The following is a 27,725-nucleotide window of genomic DNA, read 5'->3' on the forward strand; positions in this document are numbered from 1 at the left end:
CAACAATATGCACTAGGAATGTATACACAGTATTGACTACAGACTGCCCACACAGCTCATGGGAGTCCAACGTCACTGTGTAATTCACTGTCACTTGGGCACACCCTTTGCAAGCCCATGGAAACGGGAAGCAGGAGGGGTGTGTGTCTCACGAACCCAAGCATCTAACCCAAACTCAGGACAAGCCTGCATGTGCCCAGCCGGAATACAGTGGATGCCCACGGGAGCCACACAAGGCAACACACTGCAACAAAAAATCAAAAATCAAAAATGGCCATGTGTGGGCAGGGGGTGGGGGGTGAGGGAGGCCACCCAGGAGGTCTGAGGACAGGGTGCCCACCAACAGCCATCTGCATGAATGTTGCGAAAAAAGAACACCTCCATGGGCTCATGGCCTGCACGGCTACTAAATAGTGGGAGATTCACTGCTGGATTCGCTCTCCTCAACCTCTGCTGCTGCCACAGGAGGTGGTGGTGCTATGGGAGGCAGCCCACGCAAAGCCCTAGTTTGGTCCTCCATGGCAGCAAGCATGCGGGTCTGGAAGGCCTAGTTCTGGAGGGATATGGTGCGGAGATCCCCATGCAACACCCGACGTGTTGCCTGGACCTCCGCCCGAGTTGCCTGCATCTCTGCTGAGAGCGTACGGGTGACGCGCTCCAGCAGCTGTTCCGTCCTGGTGACAGTGGAAGCCTCAAGGTCCACAAGAGTCTGCCTGAGGTGCTGGACCTCTCCCCTCAGGGCTTCCCTCTGTCCCTGGGCATCTATAGAAATTGATTCCCTCAGATTGTCCAGGGCCGCCTGTCTGTCCCTGTTGGACGCCAACATGTCCTCCCTGACTGATTGGCAAATGGAGTCTCTTGCCTGCTGTAGAAGCTCCATCTGCCTTTCTGGGGGGACAATGGAAGTGGCCACCCTCTCCATGGCTTGAGCAATCATTTCTGATGATGCTGCCTGTTGGTTGGCCATACCGTAAATGGATTGCTCCCATGCGGTATTGCCTGGTGGCGGACGGCCACCGCGTTGGCGGGCACCACACCTGTCTGGGGCAAGGCAAACTGCGCCTTGCTGTGTCGGCACTGCCTGAGGCTGCAGGACTGCATTTCCCCTCTGAACTGCTGGCCCAGGAACAGGATCAGATGTTGCGGAGTGTGGCCCTGCATCCGTAAGCACCACAGGCGCACCTACCAACACTGACATCCCCATAGTGGGCTCTACCCCTGGTGCAGGTGGGTTGGACAGAACAGTATCCCTTCCATGAACACATACCTGCGAATCCACATAGGCCTCATCCGAATCAACACCTGAAAAGAGTTCTGGGGAGGTGCAGCCAGGGACACCCCTGGACAGTATGGCCTGCAGCAAGAGAGGGTTCTCCCCCACCACCAAACCACGTCCCCCACTGGTGCCTGGTCGTGCTTCAGATCCCTCCTGGGCCTGCACCATCTCCTCTCCCTCAACAGCATCAGGTGCGTCATCCTCTGCAAAAACATGAAAGACAAAAAATGGGAACAGGCATTAGCACCATGGCACGCTATTAGGCCAGACAAGCTACAGTACCAGTACTTGATTTACACATGTCCCACATGACTATAACCATCCCATGCATGCACTGTCCATGAGTTGGAAGGGGAGGAAAATGTCAGACACTGATGACACCAAGATGGGAGAGCAACACATCAGCTGCATGCTGGCTAGCAGTGCCATCACACATTGGCCTGTGAGTGGCATGTCCAATACACATACATGACACATGCCATCACAGAGATGGCATGTACCATAGGCATGTCATATATGTGACAATAGGGCAGAGTGATGCGCAGTAGAACCAGGTGAATTCCTACAATCAGCCTGAATGAACACAGCTAAATACGGAATAATGTTGTAGCAAGATGCCACTTCAAGGGCAACTGGCGTGATGTAGTGCAAAACGCCTACTGTGGCCAGAAGGGATACTGTAATACCCAAATCCCGGGGCGCCGAATGCATTGGATGAAGCACATGGGTGGGCCAAAACACTCAGGCACACACACCCTGACCTGGCACTCAACCAGAACCCCTCCCACAAACAACATACACATGGATCACACACACATGCATGTGCACTCACCGGACAATGCCTCGTAATCTGGCAGTTCTCCCACACCTTGGATCTGCTCCTCTGTGACGTAGGTCCCAGCAACATGCTCATGTAGAGTGAGTTCTATGTCCTCTTGTGGAGACCCACCTCCAGTCACCAGAGTTGCGGCATGACTTGAGGCCAGCTTTTTCTTTGCCCTACGCTTAAGGTCGTTCCAGCGCTTGTAGCACTCAACAGCTGTGCGCCTCATAAACCCAAGGGCACTTATGCTGTCCGCGATGGACTGCCAGTGTGCCTGACGTCGAGCAGGTGTAATCCTACACCCTGAAGTGACCAACATTTCGGCGTCATGTTCGGACACATACTGCACAAGTGCATCCAGTTCGGCATCATTGAAGCTAGGCTTCCTTGGCGTGCCGGACCGTGTAGCCGCGTCGGGGTCATTAGCCTGTACTGGACGAGCACTCTTCCTCTTTCTTTTTGTGGCTGGTGGGGATCCGGAGTGCCCTACGCCGCTCTGGACACTAGAGGCAGGAGCACCGGTGGACTGTGTAGTAGTAGTGTGCGATGGCACACTGACCACATGACTTTCTGCAGGCATTAGCTGAAGTGTGATGATGGCAGGGGGAACCTCAGTCTGATGTACCGGGACCAACACTGTTCTTGCTGGGGGAATCAGAGCTGGGGTGGACAGAGCTGCAGCTGCCCCTGCAGCCTCCCCACCCCGCCTACTCGGGGCAGCAGATGACATGGCTGCCCCTGTACCAGGTGGCCTGGTGACACTGGCTCGCGCCGCCACCCGTGGCCTAGACTTGGCGACCTGGAAGTCAGCCTGCGAGTCACCCTGTGCTCGGTCAGGTGCCACAACGGGCCGGTCCAAAAAGGGCTGAGCAGGGATGGTGTCAGCCACGTTTCCCTCAACCATGGGGGGGGATGTGTGTCCCTGACTGGTCCTCTACACGTGGGGGGCTAGGAGGAGTCTGCAAATCCTGGCCACGTCCCCTACCGCGCCCACCACGCTCACCTCTTGAGGCTCGGCCACCTTTGCCACCCTTACCACTTGCTCGCCTCCCAGCCATGGCACTGATGGAGTTGTGCGTATGGGAGTTGCAGTGGACAGTTGTCCTGGGCAATTGGGGGTCAAAGGGGTAGGGTACTAGATGGAATTCGTACCCAAGTTCTCTAGCAAGGCTGTATGGAACCCCTGGGGAAAGATGACGGGTCAAGCAACGCACAGGCACCCCTAAAACAGAAAATGACGTGCACGCGACCCCTCGTAGACCACGTGCGTGGGAAAAGGAACCTGCACTACGCTGTGGCACCCAGAAACACAAAAATGAACGTATGCGTGTCACACGCAGCCTACAATGACCTCTGAAGGGGTACGCTACACACGGGGCTAGCACAGTTGGTAAATACATGCGCGACTCACCGTCTGCCTGGGAAAAGAGCGTGAAAAATACGCGCGTGTGCGCGTTGGCAACACCCCCGCCAAAAGAAGAATTGAACACTGTCTGAGGGGACAGGACAAAAGAAGAAGTCAACGCTGTTTGAGGAAACAGGTCGAAGAGAAAATCAGAAAAATACTGACAGAGGTAACAGGGAGTACGAACTAGAAACGCTGTGAAGTAAATCGCGTGTGAACCGACAAGAAGTACAGATTTCACCCACTCGCTCTCCACGGGAAGCACGTACAAGGAAATGACGTACTACACGCACCTTTTAAACCGCACCACACGTCCAACGTCACTTCCGCGTATACGTACTGAGGCACTATCCTCCAATTACGCGGGCTGACACTCGGACGTGCAGTTTTTGGTCTTGTAACATTCCCCCGGGTACAGGGACACGCCCGCGCGTGTCAGGTCACAGACGCGCCTGCGCTGTCAGGGCCTTTGGTCCAATGGAATCGCGTACACAGGCCAATCGCGTGTGGAACTTCTCGCGCACCTCTGGAATACACGCACACGCTCCCCCAGGCCCGATCGCGTGTGGGCCTTCTCTGGCGCACATTTTTTTCCTGCGCAGGGACGCTACCGCCTGCTTTCGTGTGGCGGACATGTATGGGCCTGTGCGCGTCTTTGGCCGTGCGCTGTTTTTCCCTATTCGATTCCATGAATACGTGTTGCAGGCGAGCGTGTGGGCGTTCTGCGCACTTGCCTCCTGTACTTCCCCCATGACGCCCACATTTTCACGAGTTGTTCCCCATTCTGCGTGTGACGCCCCGTGTTACGCCTACTTTTGTTATGTGCGCCGCGCTATGTGCGAATTCGCTGTGGCCTTATCGCACGGCGTTCGATGACCTGTGCGCCAGCATGCGCCAGCGTGCGCCGTGCACTTTTTCAGCGCACATCCCACATTTTGCGCGTGCACGGGCTTCCATGAATTGATGTGCGATGTTTTCTGTGCGATAATCGCACTTGCACTGCGATTTTCGCTATTTCACTGCGAATTGCACGTTTTCGCACGCGTGCGCTGTTTTTTCAGCGCACATTAATTCCATGAATCGGCCTGCTAGGTTCATGGTGGATATGTACATCAGCTAGCAATACTGAGAATGTGCTTACTGGGACAGGCTAACAGTATTTTAGATCATTTAAAAGAACTTCAATTTCATTAATCAAGCTACCTGCTTCAGTTATGGGAGACATCACAAAGGATCACAAAGGATTTCCTTTTTTCGAGGTTGTCACGGAAAGTGCAGAAGTGACTTCTTATTTAGACATGACCAATAACAATTGACTTATTTAGATGCTTGTAGACCTAGATTATCCACTTTATCATTTTATGAACAATGTAAGTGTAATTGACTGAGCAGCTCTAAGATAAACGGGCTTGAATCAGTCTGGCCTTATCTTATGATCGAATGCTCAGCTAAGAAATACGCAACTGCAAGTCAATAAAGAACCTGAATGGCTCAGGGGGCTTACTCATCTTTGCCTCCCTGCACAGATGCCCATGCCTAGGTCCTGTTTGTCAATATGGAATTTACATTTCCTCTACAAAAGATGCGTCATTTTGAGAAAACATTAAGGGGGAAGAAAAAATCGAGACAAGAAGTGGAAGATACCAACACTTCGCCAGTACACCACATACGGTCCAATTACACATAGGTGAGATTGGTGAAGGCTGTTAGATATATACAAGTTAGGACTTCCTTTTTCTGCCTTAAGAATTCCTTGTAACATATGTTTGGTTTAATTAATGGTCAAGTTTTGCATCTTTTTTATGTACTATTTATACAAATGTGCAAATATTGGAGTATTTTGTTTTTATGAACTATTCTTGTATTGATGTGCGATTTTATGTGCATGTATGACTCAATATTGGAAAAAGCAGTGTGACTGACTGATAACAGGCTTTTGATATTAGAGTGACCCCTCTTCTGCATGGGCAGAGCTGTTTCCTTCTAGCATGACAGTATGGGGAGAGAAGAGGTGTACCCTTATTTTCTCTCTAGATCTGACTTCATTTACATTGGCATTTTCAACATTAATTTCAGGTTCATGCTCTCTGTTCAAAGTTTAACTCACTATATTGAATGATTTATATTATGCTACTAAAAAATATATATTAAGCTAAGCTTCGATTACCTGGACTTCTTGCTTTGCATTAAGACTTGTTCGGTTAATCTCGAATTCATTACATTAAGTTGTAGCTATTTGGCTATTCAATGGTGTGAAAAAAGTATTTCATGTTGCATTAAGAATATTTTTTGTTTAGAATGTTTTTGTGTAAACATTTGTTTTTTGTCATTGATGTGTATTATGAAATATGTACTTTACCAAATGTTAATGTTCTCTTTGTTGAGCTGTCCCGGGAGGATAGCTCAGCGGCGACATGCTCTCCTTGGAAACAAGACGACACGCAGCATCACAGGTTCGATCCCCGGGTCCGCGCTTAGAAACCTTTGGGTATTAAGTGCGTTATAAATAACCTATCATAGCAATTCTTATGAGTTTTGATTATGACCCTGTTTATTTAAGACATTTTCATATTTCTAAGATTCTTTATTCCTTGTTAGGATGACTGACTTGTTTTGAACTGTATGAATTATTTTTAATTACCGGACATTCAAAATTGACTGTTGTGAGGTGCAATCTTTCAGGCACCTGTTCCATGAGTTGATCAAATCCCATTTAAGAAGACGCTCAATAGGAACACTTATTTGTCATTAGCTAATCCCTGAGTATCTATTTGAAGTACTGGCCCCCTTATGATATAGAGTAAACATAGAATGCATTATCTGAATTCCGGTAAGGATGATGAGTAACTACAAGAGCAAGTCAATAATTCATGTCGTCAGGGTCGACTTCCAATGACAGTAAAGATATGGGCACAGACTTGTGCAGTTGCACCTGGAGCGTTCCAAGTGCCAGATGGAATTACCAATAAACGATGTCAGACCAAAATAACCTGAGAGACTCAAAGAATATGGCCAAATACTACTTTATTCTAAGCTCAAATAAAGAAGTGAAAGCTGGTGAACAGACAGATTGCAGCTCACTCACTCTCAAGCATATTTTGATTCCACAAAAGCTTAATACCTCGATGTATGTCAGTTATGACGTCATCCTACGCGGCAAACCATACAAAACTATTGATGAAAGTGATTGGTTAAGGGAACATATATACCTATACTTCCTTTAGGTGTTGGTAACATAATTAGCTGCCCCTTATCTGATAGGCACGCTTTGAACTACCTCTTACCTACATATAATACAGATTAATAGCAGAATAACTGCAGCGGAAGGACTCCTGCAACAATGTCTGGTGCATTGCTACATAGGCCCTCATGATTGGATAGCATTGTCTCCTAACCTTGGACATTCAGCTCGTCTAGCAGCACATAAGCAAAACGAAACCCAGGTGCAGGGAACAACATCAGACTACTACCCACTTGGTCAATTAGCCTACCAGTTAGGCCCTAAGCCAAGGCTTCTTTTTTGTAGTTGACCTTGTTGACTGTAATCTTCCTTGTGACTTTTAAGGGAGTGTAGGTACATCACTATCATTGGAGCTCAATGAATGGGCCTTGTTTTCCAGTTTTGCACTACATGTGAAGAGACCATGATTTTGTCTATCCTGACCTTCTACTCAGTGCTATTTAATTAAATTATCTTGGGTGCTATTATTCCTCTTGGCCTCTGGAAACTTGGTTGCTTTGTCTTGCAATGGTTTCTGCACCTTTAATTGTTCAACCCTTTGGTTAATCTAAGAGAAATATGTTGTGCTCATGTAGCTTATCCACTTCGACTCCTCTTGTGCCTTGCAGTTATTTCTTGATGTAGCATCCTTTATCCTGAACCAACCGAAAACCCTTTGTTCCTTGCACACAATGGTTGTCCAGCGCCTGTCAGCTCTGCAGCCATGGTCTCTCTCTTTAAGCTGGGCCTGTGGCTCAGTGGACTAATGCATCCACTAGAGGGACCTGTGTTTGACCTCATAGTCACAAGTTCAAATCCCCGTTGGTCCATTCAGCCCTTCATCCTTCTGAGGTTAATAAAATGAGTACCATTAAGTTGGGCAACAATAAACATATGTTATTAGCGCCAAGATGCCCCTTTGGGGGTGAACGTGCACTTTACAAATACACCTGTTATGTTTAAGGCTTCTCACTTACTATTTATACAGAATCAACGTCTATCTTTTCATCATGGATGCTCTACCCATGTTATATTTTCTACTGCTGCAATCTTCTATATGTCTCATCTACCTTGTATTTCTGCATATTTACATTTACTTTGTCTCTTCTCATTTGTCTTCTTGGTGCATATGATTTCTTAGTATTTGACTGAATGTTCACTTTGTTACTTCAGTTACGTCTTCATTCTTTAAGTATTTGCTTATCGTTTCAGTGCATCCTTGTGCCTTCTCTTTATGCCGTCACTTTACTTTCTTCTGATTTCAGGTATAGGTCTGCTATATCCAATGGTGTATATCTTCCACATCCTTCCACCACATCAATGTGAGGGTACAATCTATACGGCTGTCTGAGTGCATAACATCGCTCATATCTTTGAGGCAATATTGGGCCAATACCTGCTGTCACACACAGTGATCTGTTGGTGTTCTTCCAATATGACAGAGGTTAGCGGGTGGGTACTAGAGATGACATGTACATCTGGCTCTCTGCATTCCCCCTTCTGGCTGAGTGCTCAACCACCTCCTCAAACTTCCTCATTGTTTCTTCACTCTTTGGTTTCTTTGAAATCCATATCTTCGTCACCCCCTCAGGTGCCCTGCATTCTTTATTGCTCATCCACACTCCAGGTCATATGGCAACACTTCCCAGTCAGTTGACAGAACACCCAACATTCCACATAGTTCTTATGATCCTTAGGGTAATACAACTTTGTTCCAGGGGGTGCCAGAGGACTTCCTTTCAGGTGCTTACAGGTGGTGCTTTCAGTCACAGCATTCATATCAATCATTATCTTTATCCCAATAGCTTTCTTTGCTGTCTTCTTTCACTGTCCTATGATTATTTTTAAAAGGCAGTCTCCTAGCAATACTAACACTAGTATTGCTCCGAGCAGCTTAAATGCATTTGCCAGCCAGGTTGGAACCCACGAGAACAGGGACGAAAACTAGTCATCATCATCTTCAGTCTTATATACTTCTTCCTCCATTTTCGTATGCAGGGTTGACAACATAGTTATGTTCTCTGTCAGTGTTCCTATCTCTTCATCGTGGGCAGGTGTGAATGTACAACAGGAAGGCCCAATCTTGTCGCACACACCACCTTCCATTGCTGTAATCAGGTCCAAGACATACCTGTTGTTCAGGAGGGTCATAAGTCTGATGGCCCTCAACTCTTCTCTAATTGCATTAAATCCATTTATTGTCGTGTTTATTAAGTGTAACAGCTCCCATATGGATACTTTTAACCACTTGGCGTTCACTGCCGTCTGAATTCCTGGCATGAATATGGGTATAAATATTACTGCTGTTCTACTGAACAATTTATGCTCAGCTGGAATAGCATGATAGGCTTCTATTGATTTTGCTGAGAAATAGTTCTCTCGCTTCAGTTCGATGAGGTTAAGTGACCTCTTCTTTCTTTGGTGCGCATCCATCTTTGGAAAGTCATCAATACGGAGATCACTTTGGGGAATCACCAATGCATGACCATGCATGATTAATATAGAGCATATTCCTCCCCAATTTCTAGGCAGCTGCATGTAAGCTCTGTATCCACAGGCCCAATCATGGACCATTAGCCCAGCAGTTCCTCCATTCGTTCCTGGCACAGCAATGATTTGCTTGCATCTTGTATTTTCTCCAACTTTAGTCAAACCCCTGTTCCTGAAACAAACTGTGGCATTCTTCATTGGCAGTATAGATACAGGTCCTGCTTCATTCTTGACCAATGTTAATAATTTTGAATAATTGGCCCATGCTTTCAGGCATTCACCCAAGGACACTTGACAGTACCTTGATCTCAAAAATCCAAGGGACTCGGATGCTCTTTTGCTGTCCGCACTACCGTAGCATGGAATGCGCGTCCCCTAAGCCTATGTCTTTAGTCACATCTTTCAGTGTTTAAGAAGCAAGTGAAGACTTTGTTGTTTGAATAGTTAATTTATCTCCACCCAGTGCCCTTCCACTGATCTTACGTTATGGGTTGTCTCGTCTTTCTTGTTGTCCATGTGTTTTTGTTCTTCGCCCTGTGCCTGTGGGCTTTGGTGCAATATAAGTAAATAAATAAAATAAATTAATCAATCATTCACTATTTGAATTATCTGTACTGGTGCTGTCATCAATAAATGTGTGCTGCATGCTAGCATTCCATCCTCCCATTCTGTGCTGGTTGCTACTCGTCTGTATACTAATATCTGAGGTATTTCCCAGCATCGTGGCACTCCTGGCATTTCCCATGTGTCTGCACACCCAGTCTCTTTTGTTCAACCATCATTATATTGTCTCCAGTCATACCGCTAAAAGAATGAATACATAAGCATTCTGCTTTTCCAGTCTGGGTCTTTCTCCATTTTTGCATTTTTATGCATTCACCTTCAAATTGTCCTCTTGTTGTGCATGCTGCTAGATGACTGCAAAACTTTGCATCATGCACAGGTATTTCTCTTGCGATAAATGTTCTGGCTGTGCTCATGACATAAGGGATGAGAGAACACACATAGCAGCTCTCATCTGACGTTCTCCTCCCCACTTCCTTCATGTGCTGATACCACATGTTATTCTTTAAATGGGCTCATGATCTTCTTCAGCATCTCTCTTGAATCTAATAATTTGCTTAGAAATGTCAGGGAAAATATCACTCATGCTTTTGTTAGGGATGATAATAATAGACTAGAAACAGCAACTGACCAACACAAGTCCAACCAGGAGACAATCAGAGGCTGTATCACTTCATTCTTTTACACCTGGAAAATACGCACAGGGATTTTCATGGCAATAGTGCACTTTGAACCATTGCACAGAAACCGTCTCCCGTCAGTCACCCAGAGCGTGCATATCCCCTAACCATTTTAACCACGGGTACCCCATCATCCACTGAAAGTTGATAAGGGCCCTCCCTCGTTGTTAGATGGAAGATGTGTTGCATGTGACAGTAATTGCAGGTTTTTTTCATTTTAAATTGTAACAGTAGCAGCTCTATGACATCACCCCTAGAAAAGGCCAATTTCATTGGGTTCTTTATAATTTGAATAATGCCAGCTTCTAAGCACCAGAACAGGAACTGAACCCATGTTACACTGCATCCTCCTGTTCCCAAAGCAAGTGCATTCCCCCTGAGCTATCCTTCCAAATATATAATTTTTTTGCTTGAGGAAGCAACAGATGGTTTACTTCACAAGTGGAGGGCAACTTCATGTACATTAATTATCTCACCGTCTATTTACAGTGTGCCTGTGATGGTCTGGCAGATCTGGGTCAGGTCACACAGTGCTGAGGCAGGATTAGTGGCAGAGGCCATTGGGCACATCATCACAGGACCAGCGGCTCACTGGATGTGCAAAGCAGACAACGAGAACCACTTGCGTTCATGCTCTGCTGTCACTGAGTACTGCAGGCTGCTCTTACCCATTATCATCTAGCTAGACCTAGCCCCCATACCCTTCTTGTTGCTACAGTACTGGGTATTAGCTGCAGAGACAGCCCCACCTATGTACCCAACCATTCACGCAGTTTTCAATAATGCACTGCCAACCTGTTAGTGATGGCGGCTTCATGGTTTTTCCCGCATCCCTGTTATTTCTCCAGCTAATGAGAACTAGATTCCAGGTGAAAAAAGCTGCAGCACATTTAGCTGCATTTACAACCGCCTTTTTCAGGTGCAACAAAGATATCTGCTCTTGAAACTGCCTCTTTGTCCATTGTCCCTTGTGTCGCAAGGACAGGTCTAGGGGTAGCAGAGGTGGAGCCAGGGGTAGCAGCTGCTACCCATGGCAATCCCCAAATGACCTCCCTGCCTTTGCATGTAATATTGAGTGGATTGATAGAGGTTTCTACAAAAATTAGACTTGTGAACAAACATTTACTACTCAACTAGCCTATGCACAACTAAGGACACCTTACATCAAGCAATACCACTCCCCTCCCACCTTCTAATGTGCAACATAACGCCTTGCTTAAATACTGCACCACACACCAGGCATGCTTTACCCTGGCAAATGCACTGCCACACTCCACCAATGGCACCCAGATACCTACCCTGACTTGCACCACAATTGGCATCCCAACACTGTTGCACTGTGCCCTTTTAAACACCAGATCTCTGGTGGCACACACACACAACATCCTAGACCTTCTCACCACCAAAAACCTGGGCATCCTCACACTCACAGAAACCTGGCTCACACCCACCTCTGGCCAGCACTTTCCATCGCCATCCCACATGACTACCCCCGCCTTCACTCTGACAGAGTTTCAAAGAAATAAGATGGGGTAGCCCTCATCTACAAATATACCCCCACTCTCTACTCTCTCAACCTGACCCCTCTCCCCAATTGCGAGTCTATCTCAGCCAAGATTAGATGCACACACAATGCCTCCATCACCCTCCACCTCATGTACCGACCAGCCGGTCCCCTATCCACCTTCGAAGATGACCTCACTCAACTAGCTCTAACCACCCTCAAACCCACATCCCAAACCTTAATCCTGGGAGACATCAATCTGGGTTACAACGACTTATCAGACTTAGAAGCCTCCTCTATCGCAGGTTCCATGGCAGCCCTAGACTTCATCCAAGTGGTCACCCTCCCTACTCATGACCATGGCCTTACACTAAACTAGATCCTGGATCACAAATGCAACACCATCATCCAGTCCAAAACTCTGTGCCCATGGTCTGACCACAATACCATCACCTTTGCCATCCCAGCCCCAGCTCAACACAAACCACCCCCTCTCAACATACCATCATACCAGGCCTCATCATGGCCTGGAAACACCATCAACCGCAGCACGCCAATGTTATTCCCCTCCTACAGCAGCCCCTTCCGCTTACTAGTGAAGTGGGAGAATGGAAGACCAGGCTCCCGTCCTTCACCTCTCGAGCTTGGCCTAGAGGGTCACGGCCCAGACACCCGCCGCGAGAAGAGTTCGTCCAGTTACCAGACGACCAGGTACCATGGTACAGGAACATACGGATGTGTCCACCTGCCTGCCCAGCAGCCCGCACTGACCGTGCCGACACCTGCGGCTCGGATCAGCTAGACTAAAAACCACACGTCGTTAGAGATGCCATGACGACCTAGACAACGGGAAGCACATCTGTATAAATATACACACTTAACATTCCCACACCAATCTACACGAAGAATATACTCAGTGCTCTGACGTAGGCGACAGGCATATTCACGGACGTGCATCTTTATTATTTTTACATAGGCTTTCAGAGTACAGAAACGCAAGACGCATCATGAACTCATCTATAACGCTTGCTCATGCTTCCCTTGAAACCCGTTACCACCGTGAGAGGTATAATGGAAACACGATATTGGTCATGGAAATATATGCCACTATAATCTAAAGCACCCATGCACGAAATGGATCACTTATGCACCAGGCCCAAGTAGGCCTCAAGCAAGAGTTCCGTGGACATTAACAAAGCAAAAGTCAGGTTGCTGATCCTGCAGAATGAGCCTGGTGGAGCACCCAGCCAAGGTCGCAATGTTGCAAACCCACATCCAAGAACAAATCATCAAAGGCACGATGTTGCAACCTTGCACTCCGCGTACCAACGTTAGAATCATATCTACAAATTAAACCAGACACACAGTGGAAAAACAATATTAATTGTGCAGAATTCTGCCTCAAACACGGTCCCGCCTCACGTGACCAAGCCGAACCTGACGAGATGCCAAAACCCAGGAGAGACAGGGCGTCTGGGTCCCGCACTACGAGACACAGGCCGGGACACTTGAAAGGCTCCATGGACACCTGCTACAGTGGGAACGGTCAGCTCCCACCTATAAATAAATCCTCACATTGTCTGCATGTACCCATATTGAAACATTGTTGCAAACACGGGTACACCGAGAGCTGGGAACAACGGTGGTCCCAGGCTGGGGAGCTCACGGATGCACCAATCAGAACATGGGGCTCTTATCTCACACGTCATTAACATTAGCCAATCCTCAGGGGTCTTCATGTAACAATTCTTATGTATCTAATTGAAGGGACAACCCAGATATACCACCTGACTACACCTTGACCACTAATATCATTCTCTATATGTGTACTATACTAACCCTACCACTCGAGCAACCAATTATGAGTGGCGGTAGGTTTTTGTTAACTTTTTGAAGTGACGCAAGTAGCGCGTCATATTACAGTAAAAAGGGCCTGCGAGCCCCACGATTGTGTGTGTGTCAGGACGAACGCGTACGCTCCTTGACCCATCCCTGCCGTTTGCATAATAAACAGCAGAAGTTGCCTTGCTCCTTGTGTGTGCCTCATACTCTGTCTCGATCCGAGATATACACGGGAGGAGTTGGGGCCTCCCTGCCCGGAGGTCTGCGGGCGGCCCGGCCGACCCCGGCAGAATTTCCCCCCGACAAGTTGGAGGCACTGCTGAGATCTGTTTAAGATCGACTTTTATTTTTAATTTTTCCAGGCACTCCCGTTGCGAGGAGGCCCGGCGGCGCGGCCCCCTCTGCCGTTGCCCCCTTCTGAGGACTACAGGACCATCGCGGAGCTGCGAGAAGACCGGACAGCGCAATCCGGATATTGGCCCTCGGGAGCCGGTTGAGAAGTATCCCGCCCGCGGTCGGCGAGTGTCCAGACGTGGTCCAGACGAGGGGAGGTGGCGAGCCGCTTGGAGGGGTGCACGCAGTCGAGCGACCCTGCATCGAGAGAACTTGGTGAGCATGACACGCACAACAAGCAATGCGAAATTGTGAGGGAGGGGGAGGAAGTAAATAAGGGAGGAGGGAGGAATTGTAAAGTGGCGAGGGTTTAGTTGAGTGTTGCTAATGGAATGAATGGTAGCGAAACGAGTGCGAAAGCAGGCGGCTAACGTTACGCGAAAGAGGGGGGCGGGGCACGAAAACATCACGTGAAGCAGCTCGTAACAGTGAGCTAACGTTACGCGAAAGAGGAGGGCGGGGCACGAAAACATCACGTGCAGCAGCTCGTAAGACACTGATTGGCCTAAATCGCGACTACGTGTGAGGATGGGTGTGTGGTTTCCTACGATTTGATATTTATTATTGAATGAGTAGATGAGGTTCCCTATTGTTCGAGCAAGAAACTCGATAGGTAGATGACGTTTCCCTGTGGGCGGTGGCTAGTTACGTAGTTGCCCAAAACGGAAGATAATTGGCTGGTTAAGCCCTCCTGTTGAGGGGCGTATCACACGCGAGGCGACGCAGCGTGCGCAGTCCGGTTATAGTATTGATGAGATTACCTTGTTCCAGGAGAGACAGGAAGACAGCTGTAGGGTTAGCGGGGTAGATTACAAGTGTATTTTGAATTTAAAGAACATAACACGAATATACCAGTAGCTCGAAGAAATCGGTGACGTCACCAGTAGGGATTTAATAGGATATCGTGAGCACCAGGAACCTTGGGTTCGAGAGTGGTGGGGAGGAGAAGTATGATAAAGGAACTGATACGGAGATAAACTATAAACCAGTGGATCGGAAGAAGAAGGGGAAAGGGGCGTGGCTGCGCACGGAGAACGCCGGCCACGGCAAGTGTAAAAGGGGGAGGAGAACGGAGAAACAGGACAACTGTATAAGATCGTCGTAAGGGGTACGCAGCCGCAGGGGGGTGCGTGCGCTTCGGCCGCAGGGGGCCGTAGGGGAAGGAATATAATATAACATCACATTTATTACTATTGCATAATTTGTCAAAGGATTGTCGTAAGTCCCCACACTTGCGGGGCGAGGTAAGCAATACAAGGTTGTATATTGTAAATTGGTAGTAAGGGGAAGGGTAACAAGGGGAGTACAACCATGTCATCCGGGAGAGGGTCATCGGGGAGAGGGTCGGGAGGGTGGGGGAACACCCTCACTACCCCACTACAGCACATATGCACCACACTGCCACCACACAGGGAGAAGTTAATTAAGTACAGCATAGAGTGGACCCAGGGGACAGACAACAAAATGTTAACACCATGGCCGCCTAATGGTAGTTTCGATCCATATGCCCAACACTCACTACTGAACCATCTGCACAATACATACAAGGGGAAGAAGTTGGCAAACCACGTGGAGGTGTTTAACTTATGGAGGATGTTCCAGGGGTCTCGACCAGGGCCAAATGGAATGTTCACTATGGGGGAAACACCGGAAGAAAAGGAGATTAAGAAAGAAGGAACGGGTGGGGAAAAGGAGTGCGAAAGCACAAAGAATACGGGGAACGAAAGACAGGGAGGAGAAAAGATTGATAAATTAGACGACATAAAAAAGGAACCGAGCAATGAGATACCCATAACACCGGGAGTGAAAACAGAGGGAGGAGGGTTGTACCCTTTAAGAGAATTAGGAGAAATAGAAGGACGGTTAAGGGCGGCTGAAGGATACTCAAACCCGGCATACAGCCCTCCACCATATGTAGCTCATGGGAAGATACCAATGGGGGAAGGGAGGATTAGAGAAGAGCAGACTGTAGAGATAGGAGAGGATGAGTGGGTAGCTGCACAGATATTGTTGAAATTACGAGGCTCACTAACTGGAGAAGAAAGGGAGGCGGTGAGGAGAACAAACGAGGATAGTGCCAGAGAGAGTGAAATGAGGGGAGAGGAGCTACTACGGCAGAAGGAAGAGATTTTGGAGGAAAGATTAGCAAAACTAAGGGAAGAGCAGAATGAACTGATCAAACAACTTGAGAGGGAGGAAAGAGAGAGAGTGAGGAAAAGGAAAGAAGGTAAGGACGAATTGGAAAGATTAAGGGAACGAAGCGAGGAACAAAAGAGAGAAGCTGAAAGGGTAAAAGCAGCAGCAGATAGGGTATCAAGAGTAGTGCTGAGAGAGAAGAAGAAGGAAGAAGGAGAAAAGGAAAAAGAAATGGAAATATGGAGGAGGAGGATAATATCTGAGACAGCTAAAAAATATGAAGAGGGGAAGGTAATAGAGAGTATAGTAGAAAGAGAAAGGGTGAAATGGGAAAGAAAGAGGGAGGATGAAAGGATATTGGAACAGATGAGCAACGAAGTAATGGAGGAATTAAAAAGGAAAAGAGAGGAAAATAGTAGGGAAATGGAGGAAAGAAGTGAAGAAGGAAGAGAAGGGAGGGGTAAGGAGAGTGAAAGATGGGGAGATGTATATAAAAGTAGGGAGGTAGCAACGACATCAGCACTAGGGGGGACAGTTGGTAAAAACGAAAGGGGAGAAAGAGACCTAATAGATTTAAAAACAGTAACAATAAAAGGAAAAAAGGCAGAGTGGGGGGTGGAATTTATAAATGATTTTTGCAGTGAGGAGGAAGAAGGAGTGGAGAAGGATGGAAGAAGGAGTGAAAGGGAAAGCTTAGATAAACTGTACCTCACTAGAACAAACATAGATTCGCCCTGGATAAGTAGAAGAGGGGAGGAGCTGGAGAGAAGTAAGGAGGAAACGAAAAGAATAGAGGAAACACAAACCAATGAAACCACGCCACCAACATCTCCATCACGCCGCCCTCCCACGTCACTACCTACGTGTTCAACCACCGCACGCTCTCTGCACAGAATAAAGCTCGCGCCCTTCATGAACGAACTTACACCGTATGCATGTCGGCTTAGGGACCTCCCTAGTCGCAGGCAAGACAGACAAATAAACATACCCTTATTGAACACAGGAAATGATGAAAGAAGGGGAAAGGAAGAAGAGGGAGGTAGGGGCAGAGGTAGTAAGGAAGAATTTGAAGTAGTAAAAGAAATGGGGGAAGAGGAGGGGTGTGAAGACTCAATATCATGGAGCGTAAAGGATGACACAAGACAGAATTTAATGCCACTGCTGGAGAGAGGAGGGGTTAGACCACAATATGTACCTTGGAAACATACGGATAAGGAAAATATAAAATGTAGGCTCCCATCACTAAGTGGAGGTGCGGGTAAGTGGATATATGAAATGGAAAAACACACCGCAGGACAGAAACTAGCAGTAGGAGATGTGAAGGGCCTGTTAATATCAATATTAGGGGATAGAGCGGATGACATTTGGAAAAGAGCGGGATTCCATGGGGTAACAATAACAAACACATCGCATGATGGGGCACCATTTGCAAACTGCAGACATGCGCTATGGCAGGCACTGAGAGTGCAGTACCCAGACACCTCAGACATAGGAGCCATTACTTCCCGTAAGATGGGTGAAAATGAGGATCCTGTTGATTATATCCAGGACATTCAAGAGAAGTGGCGCATGGAGACTAGAGAACAATGGGACAAGACACCAGCCATATTTTATCATATACTAGTACAAGGGCTCCCAGAAGGAGTTCAGAAACAGCTAAAGAAAGTAGTAGGAATGGAAGCAAAACCATGGCCAGAAATACAACTGACTATAGTACATCACTGCAGGACATGGCAAGGAAAGATGAAACAAAAGGAGGAGGACAGGAAAACAGAAGAGGCCAAATTAGTACAGAAAAAACTTACTAAATACACAATGGAAGGGGCACTAATAACTACGCCCACACCAATGACCCAAAGCCCAACGCAAGTAGTGGCTGCACAAGATCCAGCTCAAATAGCGCCCCCACAAGGTGTAATACAGCAAGTGCCGCCTCTGGAAATACACACACCGAACATGGGAGGAGGGTACCCAATGCAAGGAACTGGGTATTATAGTTATAACAGAGGGAGAGGAGGGTTTATGAGAGGGAGAGGATATGGATATAATACCCAACAACAGGCTGGGGGACTCAGGAATAACTACTCCACAGGGCAACCCGTATACCAAGACAACGCAGGGAGCTTCCCATGGCAAAACAGGGAACCACCCGTGTGTTGGAGCTGCGGAATATTAGGACACATGTCACGTACATGTAGGGTCAGGCCAGGAACACCAGCATGGAATGAGCAAGCACAACCTAGGACATCACAAGAACAGCAGGGCATACAACAGCAGCAGATGTCACAACAAGGGAGTGGCCAACCACAACAACCACAACAGCAACAAACCTATTCACTGCCACAACAACAAATAACACAGTATCTGCCACCGCCACAACAACAAGTAGCGTTAATACAACCACCACCACAAAATGAACGAACACAATTGGGTGGGGTGACGGTGTTGGGACACAACCCTTACACAGGGAATGGCCAATCATTGTACCCCCAATAGGACAGCCCACAGACGGCCTTGGTGTGTCCCATCCTGTCAGTAACACCTAATAGTGCGGAGGAGCCACGCATAGAGGTAACGATAGGTGACAAAAAATTATCATTTCTTGTTGACACCGGGGCGACCCGGTCTTGCATAAGGGAAGGTAAATTTAAGATGTCAGGCGAAGCCATGAACACCCAAGGATTTTCTGGGGCTAAAGGGTTGGTTCCATTTACTGATAACGTTCCGTTATCTATTGGAGATTATGATCTGTCAGTTCCACTTTTGTATTATAGTGCCTCGCCAGTAAATATACTGGGGAGGGACATAATGAACAGGTTGAACATGACGATCTCGTTTACAGAGGATGGCATAATTTGCTCTACTCCAGGGATTAACATGCTCGCAGCACGACAGATTTTGCAAGCATACTGTGGACAGACAGCGATTAGGGCGGAGCCAGTAGATGGCGAGATATTTCAATATGGCACTGACATGGCATTTGCATGGATGCCAGGGATAGAAGGGAAAATATGGAGGAGACCAGCAGCCTATCTATTCCGACCAGAAACACCAGGTAATGAACTAGAAGGGAAGGTGTTTGCAGTGGACATTGAGAGCATTATTGCAACAGCTGATTATGTTGCTGTGCACGCCCAAGATAACGAAGGGAGAGCTTGGAGGGCGGTGATAGCACTAGCAGAAGGGTGTAGGCTGACCCAGGTGTCAGATGAAGAGCTGTTCTCAGAAGAAAAGGAAGAAAATGAAATGGTGTTCATGATGAGCGTAGAAATATGGCTAAGAGTGGCTCACAAACAAGTAGCACAGAAAATTGCAATGGCACTTGAGGCACCCGCAGGCACCCCAGTCCCATTTTTTAAGGAGGATATGTCAAAGGTGCCCAAATCATTATGGACTATTAGCCCTTATGACGTAGGATGCATAAAAAGCATAGGGGGTGTAAGGATAAGGTTGAAAAAGGGTGCCATATTACCAAGAGTGAAACAGTACCCATTGTCAAAAGAGGCAGATGAGGGCATATATGAAACCATAACGGCCCTTATAAACAATGGCATATTGGTCCCCTCAGAATCACCATGTAACACAGCTGTGTACCCGGTGCGCAAGGCTAAAGGGGGGTCTTGGCGCTTCATACAGGACCTCAGACCCTTGAACAACATAGTAGAAGCAGAGTATCCAGTAACAGCAAACCCGGCCACAATATTGTGTGGCATTCCGGCAGAAGCATCACGTTTTACAGTGATTGACCTTAAAAATGCTTTTTTCTCAATACCATTACACCCAGACTCACAAGATTTGACAAGCTTTACTTACCGAAATACAAAGTGGAAACATACCAGATTACCACAGGGGTATTGTGAATCACCCTCAATTTTCAATAGAGTAATACAGATGGATTTGGGTAACGTTGAGGTGGAAAGCACAGTGTTACAGTATGTGGATGACATAATAATTTGTAGTACAAACGAAAGCAAATGTAGACAGGACTCCTTAAAAATGTTGACAATATTGGCTGAGAAGGGGTATAAGGTAGACATGGAAAAGATACAATACTGTCAGGAACAGGTACTTTACATTGGCCAACTGATATCTCAACATGGAAGAAGGATTGCACCACAAAGAGCACAGGCCATCTCAAGCACTCCCGTGCCACAGACTGTGAGAGAACTACAGCAATTTTTGGGGCTGTGCAACTACTGTAGAGCATGGGTATTTGATTACAGCTCATACATAGGACCCCTGCTTGAGGGTTTGAAGGAAGCAAATAAAGGGGAGAAAAAGTTGGGATGGACTATGGAAATGAGGGAGGCATTTGACGAATTAAAAGACGCAATATCAACTGCTCCAGTACTGGCATCCCCAGACTATGAGCGGCGCTTCTTTATTTTCTCACATTGCGACTCAGCAGTGATGAAAGCAGTATTGGCCCAAAAAACTAGCATGGGCTATAAACCAGTAGCATTTTACAGCGGTCACTTAGACCCTATAATGTTAGGCCAATTCTCTTGTGAACAAGGTCTCGCTGCAGCTGCTTTTGCAGTAGAAAAAGCATCAGCAATAACTATGGGGTGTCCAACTACACTATTTGTGGAACATGCACTATTTGCGATATTGAATAAACCTAAGTCCACACTAACAACACAGAGGGCATCAGGTTATGAGATTATTTTGTCTAAAGCTGAACTAGCAATTGTTAGATGTAGCACGGTTAACCCTGCAAGGTTCCTAGCAGAAGTAATTGAAGAAGGAGATTACGCCCACGACTGCACCCAAGTAACTGAACTATACTCATGTACTAGGAAAGTTGAAGAAAACGCACTAGAGGGAGGTGAGCTTTTGTTTATTGATGGGTCATCAACTATTGATCAAGGAGATGGGATTAGAAGGACTGGGGCAGCTGTAGTAAAAATGATGGAGGCGCCGGTGTGTGTGGCTATGAAGTGTGTACAATTACCACAGCATTACTCTGCTCAAGCGGCGGAACTCGTTGCACTCATATTGGCATTAAAGGAAAGTTTTAATAAAAGAATAACCATATATTCCGACAGTGCATATGTTACATCCACTGTCCACTCAGGGCTATCAAAATGGAGAAGAAGAGGGTTTAGGAGAGCTGATGGCACTCCAGTACAACATGCCCTCTTGTTGGCTGAACTAATTGAAGTAATAAACGATCCCCAAGAACTAGCCCTAGTAAAATGCACCGCACACACCAATGGAGAAGACTATGTATCAAAAGGAAATGCAGCAGCAGACGCACATGCGAAATATGCTGCATATTTTGGTGAGATATGGAACCCCACCGACTCACAGAGAGGGAGAGGGAGGGGAATAGCGAGGGAGATGTTAATAAGAGAAGGGTACACCCATCTCCCAGCCACACAGATTATGGAGCTACAAGCGGCTGCACCAATGGCCGAAAAAGAAGTATGGGTGAAAAGAGGATGCACAATGTCACCAACTGACGCACTATGGCGCCAGGGTGGCACTGGGAAAGTTGTAATACCGTTGGCACTGTTAAATACCGCCCTGAGCCAATTACATCACCCTGCCCATACAGGCAAGGAAATAATTGCAGCACGAATTAGAGAAGATTGGTTTTGTCCCGAGTTAACCTCTCATGTGTCAAATTTTATCAGCAATTGCCTCACATGTCAACAGTTTACGGCCGGCCATACTTTAAAAGTGATAAGAGGTACAATACCCCGGCCAGAAGGGCCTTTTCGGCACCTTCACATTGACTATGTTGATATGATCAACATCTGTCAAGGCAATAGGTATATGATTGTAGTAGTATGCCCATTTTCTAGGTGGATTGAAGCAGGGCCCTGTTCACACCCTGATGCGTTTAGAGCAGCCAAATTCATAGTAAGGGAGGTCTTCCCCAGATGGGGAGTGTGCGAGGTGTTAAGATCAGACAATGGGCCCCATTTCGCAAACGAAATGTTCCAGCATATCACATCCCTGCTGAACATTAAACACAAATTTGCATGTGCATACCACCCACAGGCTAATGGTGTATGTGAACGCCTAAATGGCTTATTGAAGGAGGCAATTGCTAAAATACAACAAACAACAAAGAAAAGTTGGTTGTATTGCCTCCCGTTAGCATTGTTTGAACTTAGAAACAGGCCAGGGTCCGACCACCACCTCACCCCACACGAAGTGGTTACTGGACGCCAAATGCGCCTTCCCCTAACACCAACGTCAAGGGCATTCACCGACCACGAAAGTTCAGCGAATGTGTTAGGTGATGAAATGTATCAATATGTGTCTTCTTTGATTACTAGTGTCGTGTTTGTGTCTCAACAGCTCGAGCGCATACGGGGCGGGTCCACCAGCAATCAAGAAAAAGACGAAAGTACGGAATTGGGAAAGGAGAACTCCTGCAAACTTGCCAAAGGTGACCACGTACTACTTCGCAATTTCAATAGAAGGTGGCATGAGAAGAGGTTCACTGGCCCCCATCTGGTAGAGGACGTATCAACAAGAGCAGTAAAACTAAAGGATAAGCGTGCTTGGAATCACCTACATGACGTAAAGATCTACAAACTGCAGACCCGCCCCAGCGCCAACGACAGAGCAATTGGAAGAACAGCAACCACATCCCCTACAGCGGAAGAAAGTTCAACCACAGACAACGACCCAATTGTTCCCTCGGAGACAATAACTGACGAAGAAGGGAGTGATCCCCATACTGCCCACCCCATGATCACTCGCTCAAAGAGTAAAAATACTTCCGCCATTTGAGCACAAACCCCCCCCCATTGACTGCTAAGTACAGTTGTAACTAAAACTGAAGGACATGATTGCACTAATACACATGTAAACACGTGAATGTTCTCTTTTTCTCTCGCACATACAGGATCTGCGTAATATTGTATTGTTAAGAAAACTAATTAACAAATTCAGTGTGCAGGGGTAAATGGTGCTGCCAGACGATAACTACCCAGAAGAATTGTCACACCAATTTGTATACGAAATAAAGAGGCCAACATACTTAAAAAGGAGAAGGGTACGTGTATACTACACAGCCTTCCTCCTGGCCATAGAATATCACATGCCCCACCTCCGCCCATACTTGCCAGTCCTAAGAGACCCATCACTTAGAGTAGCGTGGGAGCAGCTCTTCGCCTGGGCACTGAATGACTACTTGATAGGGAGAGCTTAAAAGTAACAAAACTAACATCTAATAACCAGCACTTTTGAGAATTTTCAGGCGGGCAACTGTAACGTCGCAAGAATAAGCTGCCAGGACCGCAGCAAGGTAAGAGCAAAATGCCGGTGAAATTAGCATATGTAATAAAAATAATAGGGATTTTTATGATCACCGGGTTCTTGGCTGCTTCTGTCTGGCAGTACAGCTATGCTATTGATTTTATTGCTGCACCCAAACTTAATATACCCCCGTCCCCTGCTGCAACAGGTGATACGTCAGGTGGTAATAGTAATTTTGCACCCAAGCAAAATAGAGTTAAACGCAGCACATACTCAGACAATAAAGGTATTGATAATTATGTACAAGACTCAGCACACGTCACAAACAACATATGGTACCAACACATGACCCGCATTGGTAAACAGACAACTGAGGATAGCTGTTACGTTTGCTCATTAATACCATACGCCATGAGCGCTTCACGAACATTTGTTGCCACAGAAATAGATGAAAAAACAGCACAGTGCGTAATATATTTGGCCCTGTTCCAAACAAAAGGAAGATTTCAAGGAACAGTAGTGCACATGACATGGAAAACACGAGACTCATACCCATATGAAAACAACTTCCTCAAGACCTATCTAAGTTATCACAAGACCAGTTTACATGCTGAAGCATTCAGGTACATAACAAGTGGCCCTGCAAAAGGAGAAACAAAGAAGGTAACACTGCAGTACCTACCATGTGATTGGTACGCCACTGAAGTTCCGGGTAAACAAGGATGCTGGGAAAGGCCGCTACTGACGATAACAGGAAAGGTGTTCCTGGGCAACAGCTGGGAGATAGGAGTGATTGGCAGCAACATGGTAACAAAAGAAACTATCTCAACTATCGAGACACACAATCATCGATGTTGGACGACGTGGATCAAGTATGTACCAATGCTCACATGGGTAGAAGAAGATGAAGACCCGATAACTATACTACCATTGACTGCACCCAAAGTATGCTATCAGCATAAAGGAGAGGTGGACGTAGGATATAACACCAATTGTGCAAACGTGATGGAGTTACCTGAGGGGGGAGCGGGAACAGCAGTAATAATGGACCATTATTGGGCCTGTGGGGAAAAGGCATATCATACATTGCCTCCCCTGTGGAATGGTGTGTGCACAATGGTACACGTCAATGTGCCATCACTAGTGGTACCTAAGAAGCATGTCGATGTGGCGAAATTTCCTAAAATGGATGAAGGGGATAAGAGAAGAAAGAGATCTGCACCACTCCAGAAGGAGCAAGGAAACCGGACCAACAGCAATGATACTGTCCTAAACAGGAGAAAAAGACAAGGAGAGCCATTGACAGGAAATTACCTGTGGGGAAGATCGGAAACGGAACTAACATCAATACCGCCAGAACATAGACTATTCAGCAGAGCAGCAATGTTCTTCTCCTCAATAATACATCCGGGACTGCAGGCATACGCAAACGCAAAATGGCTCCAAATAACAAGGTGGGAACTAATGATGACCATCAATTCAACAGTAAATGGGTTCAACGCAATTAAAGAGGAGCTGCGAGCTGTAAGGATGGTTGCACTCCAGAACAGATATGTATTGGACCTCCTCACAGCAATGGAAGGAGGAGTTTGTGCAAAGATAGGACAATCTTGCTGCACGTTCATACCTGCCAACGATGCTGACAATGGTACGCTGACAGAAGCAGTTTCACAATTGGCCCAGATGCACTCCAAAATGATGGACGAAAGTAACGGTGTGAACAAGGATAAGAGCTGGTTTTCACTATTATGGTCATGGATGCCATCTTGGCTGTCAGATGGACTGAAAATAATAGTGGGATGTGCTATTTTGGCTGGAGCTGCCCTGATAATAATTAGGTTTTGGAAGGCCCGGAAGGCACGCACGACTGACGAGTTGCTGGAAATGGTGGGAATGCACCCCTTAATGCCAGCAGATGACGGCCAGCATACAGGTGTGATAATACAAGAAAGGGAGAAGTTGCGTACCCAAATTATCACCAATCATCTAGACCCACCATCAGTGAAGATCGAAAACCCAAGGAACCCCCGGAGCTACATAGGAAGATGGGTATACTGTACTCCTGGAGGGACATGTGAATACATGTATTGGTCATTTGAAGATCATGTAAACCATTATGGACATCTCGGCGGGATAACTAAGATATGGAGGGTAAGAGGAGATAACGAGAAGGATATGTTTGTGGTCGACAAGTCGACCAGAGGGGGGACTGAAGTGGGAGAATGGAAGACCAGGCTCCCGTCCTTCACCTCTCGAGCTTGGCCTAGAGGGTCACGGCCCAGACACCCGCCGCGAGAAGAGTTCGTCCAGTTACCAGACGACCAGGTACCATGGTACAGGAACATACGGATGTGTCCACCTGCCTGCCCAGCAGCCCGCACTGACCGTGCCGACACCTGCGGCTCGGATCAGCTAGACTAAAAACCACACGTCGTTAGAGATGCCATGACGACCTAGACAACGGGAAGCACATCTGTATAAATATACACACTTAACATTCCCACACCAATCTACACGAAGAATATACTCAGTGCTCTGACGTAGGCGACAGGCATATTCACGGACGTGCATCTTTATTATTTTTACATAGGCTTTCAGAGTACAGAAACGCAAGACGCATCATGAACTCATCTATAACGCTTGCTCATGCTTCCCTTGAAACCCGTTACCACCGTGAGAGGTATAATGGAAACACGATATTGGTCATGGAAATATATGCCACTATAATCTAAAGCACCCATGCACGAAATGGATCACTTATGCACCAGGCCCAAGTAGGCCTCAAGCAAGAGTTCCGTGGACATTAACAAAGCAAAAGTCAGGTTGCTGATCCTGCAGAATGAGCCTGGTGGAGCACCCAGCCAAGGTCGCAATGTTGCAAACCCACATCCAAGAACAAATCATCAAAGGCACGATGTTGCAACCTTGCACTCCGCGTACCAACGTTAGAATCATATCTACAAATTAAACCAGACACACAGTGGAAAAACAATATTAATTGTGCAGAATTCTGCCTCAAACACGGTCCCGCCTCACGTGACCAAGCCGAACCTGACGAGATGCCAAAACCCAGGAGAGACAGGGCGTCTGGGTCCCGCACTACGAGACACAGGCCGGGACACTTGAAAGGCTCCATGGACACCTGCTACAGTGGGAACGGTCAGCTCCCACCTATAAATAAATCCTCACATTGTCTGCATGTACCCATATTGAAACATTGTTGCAAACACGGGTACACCGAGAGCTGGGAACAACGGTGGTCCCAGGCTGGGGAGCTCACGGATGCACCAATCAGAACATGGGGCTCTTATCTCACACGTCATTAACATTAGCCAATCCTCAGGGGTCTTCATGTAACAATTCTTATGTATCTAATTGAAGGGACAACCCAGATATACCACCTGACTACACCTTGACCACTAATATCATTCTCTATATGTGTACTATACTAACCCTACCACTCGAGCAACCAATTATGAGTGGCGGTAGGTTTTTGTTAACTTTTTGAAGTGACGCAAGTAGCGCGTCATATTACAGTAAAAAGGGCCTGCGAGCCCCACGATTGTGTGTGTGTCAGGACGAACGCGTACGCTCCTTGACCCATCCCTGCCGTTTGCATAATAAACAGCAGAAGTTGCCTTGCTCCTTGTGTGTGCCTCATACTCTGTCTCGATCCGAGATATACACGGGAGGAGTTGGGGCCTCCCTGCCCGGAGGTCTGCGGGCGGCCCGGCCGACCCCGGCAGAATTTCCCCCCGACACTAGGGATGCCACCGCATTGGTAGACCACTATAACAACTTGCTCCTCAACACCCTGGACCACCTGGCTTCCCTCAAAGCCAAGAAACTCAAAACCCACAACACTCCAACTTCTGGTTCACGCCTGAAATCAAAGACACCCACACCACCAAAAGAGCAGCCGAAGCTGCCTGGAGCAAAGTATCCTCCACCCCAAACAAAGATTGATTCACCACAGCTTCCTGCAACTACAGACAGGCCATCCACCCGGCCAAAGCAGCGGCCTACAATGATAGAATCACTAAAGCATCCTCCCGACCCAGTGAACTATTCACTATTCTTCAATAGCTTAAAACCCCATCTACCCCCCACTACTATCCTCAACGACAACTCCTAGTGCAACATTGTCCAAGATACTCTCACCAACAAAATCATA

This window comes from Ambystoma mexicanum, chromosome 3p (assembly GCF_040938575.1).
Source record: "Ambystoma mexicanum isolate Mex_15411 chromosome 3p, UKY_AmexF1_1, whole genome shotgun sequence".
Taxonomy (NCBI): domain Eukaryota; kingdom Metazoa; phylum Chordata; class Amphibia; order Caudata; family Ambystomatidae; genus Ambystoma; species Ambystoma mexicanum.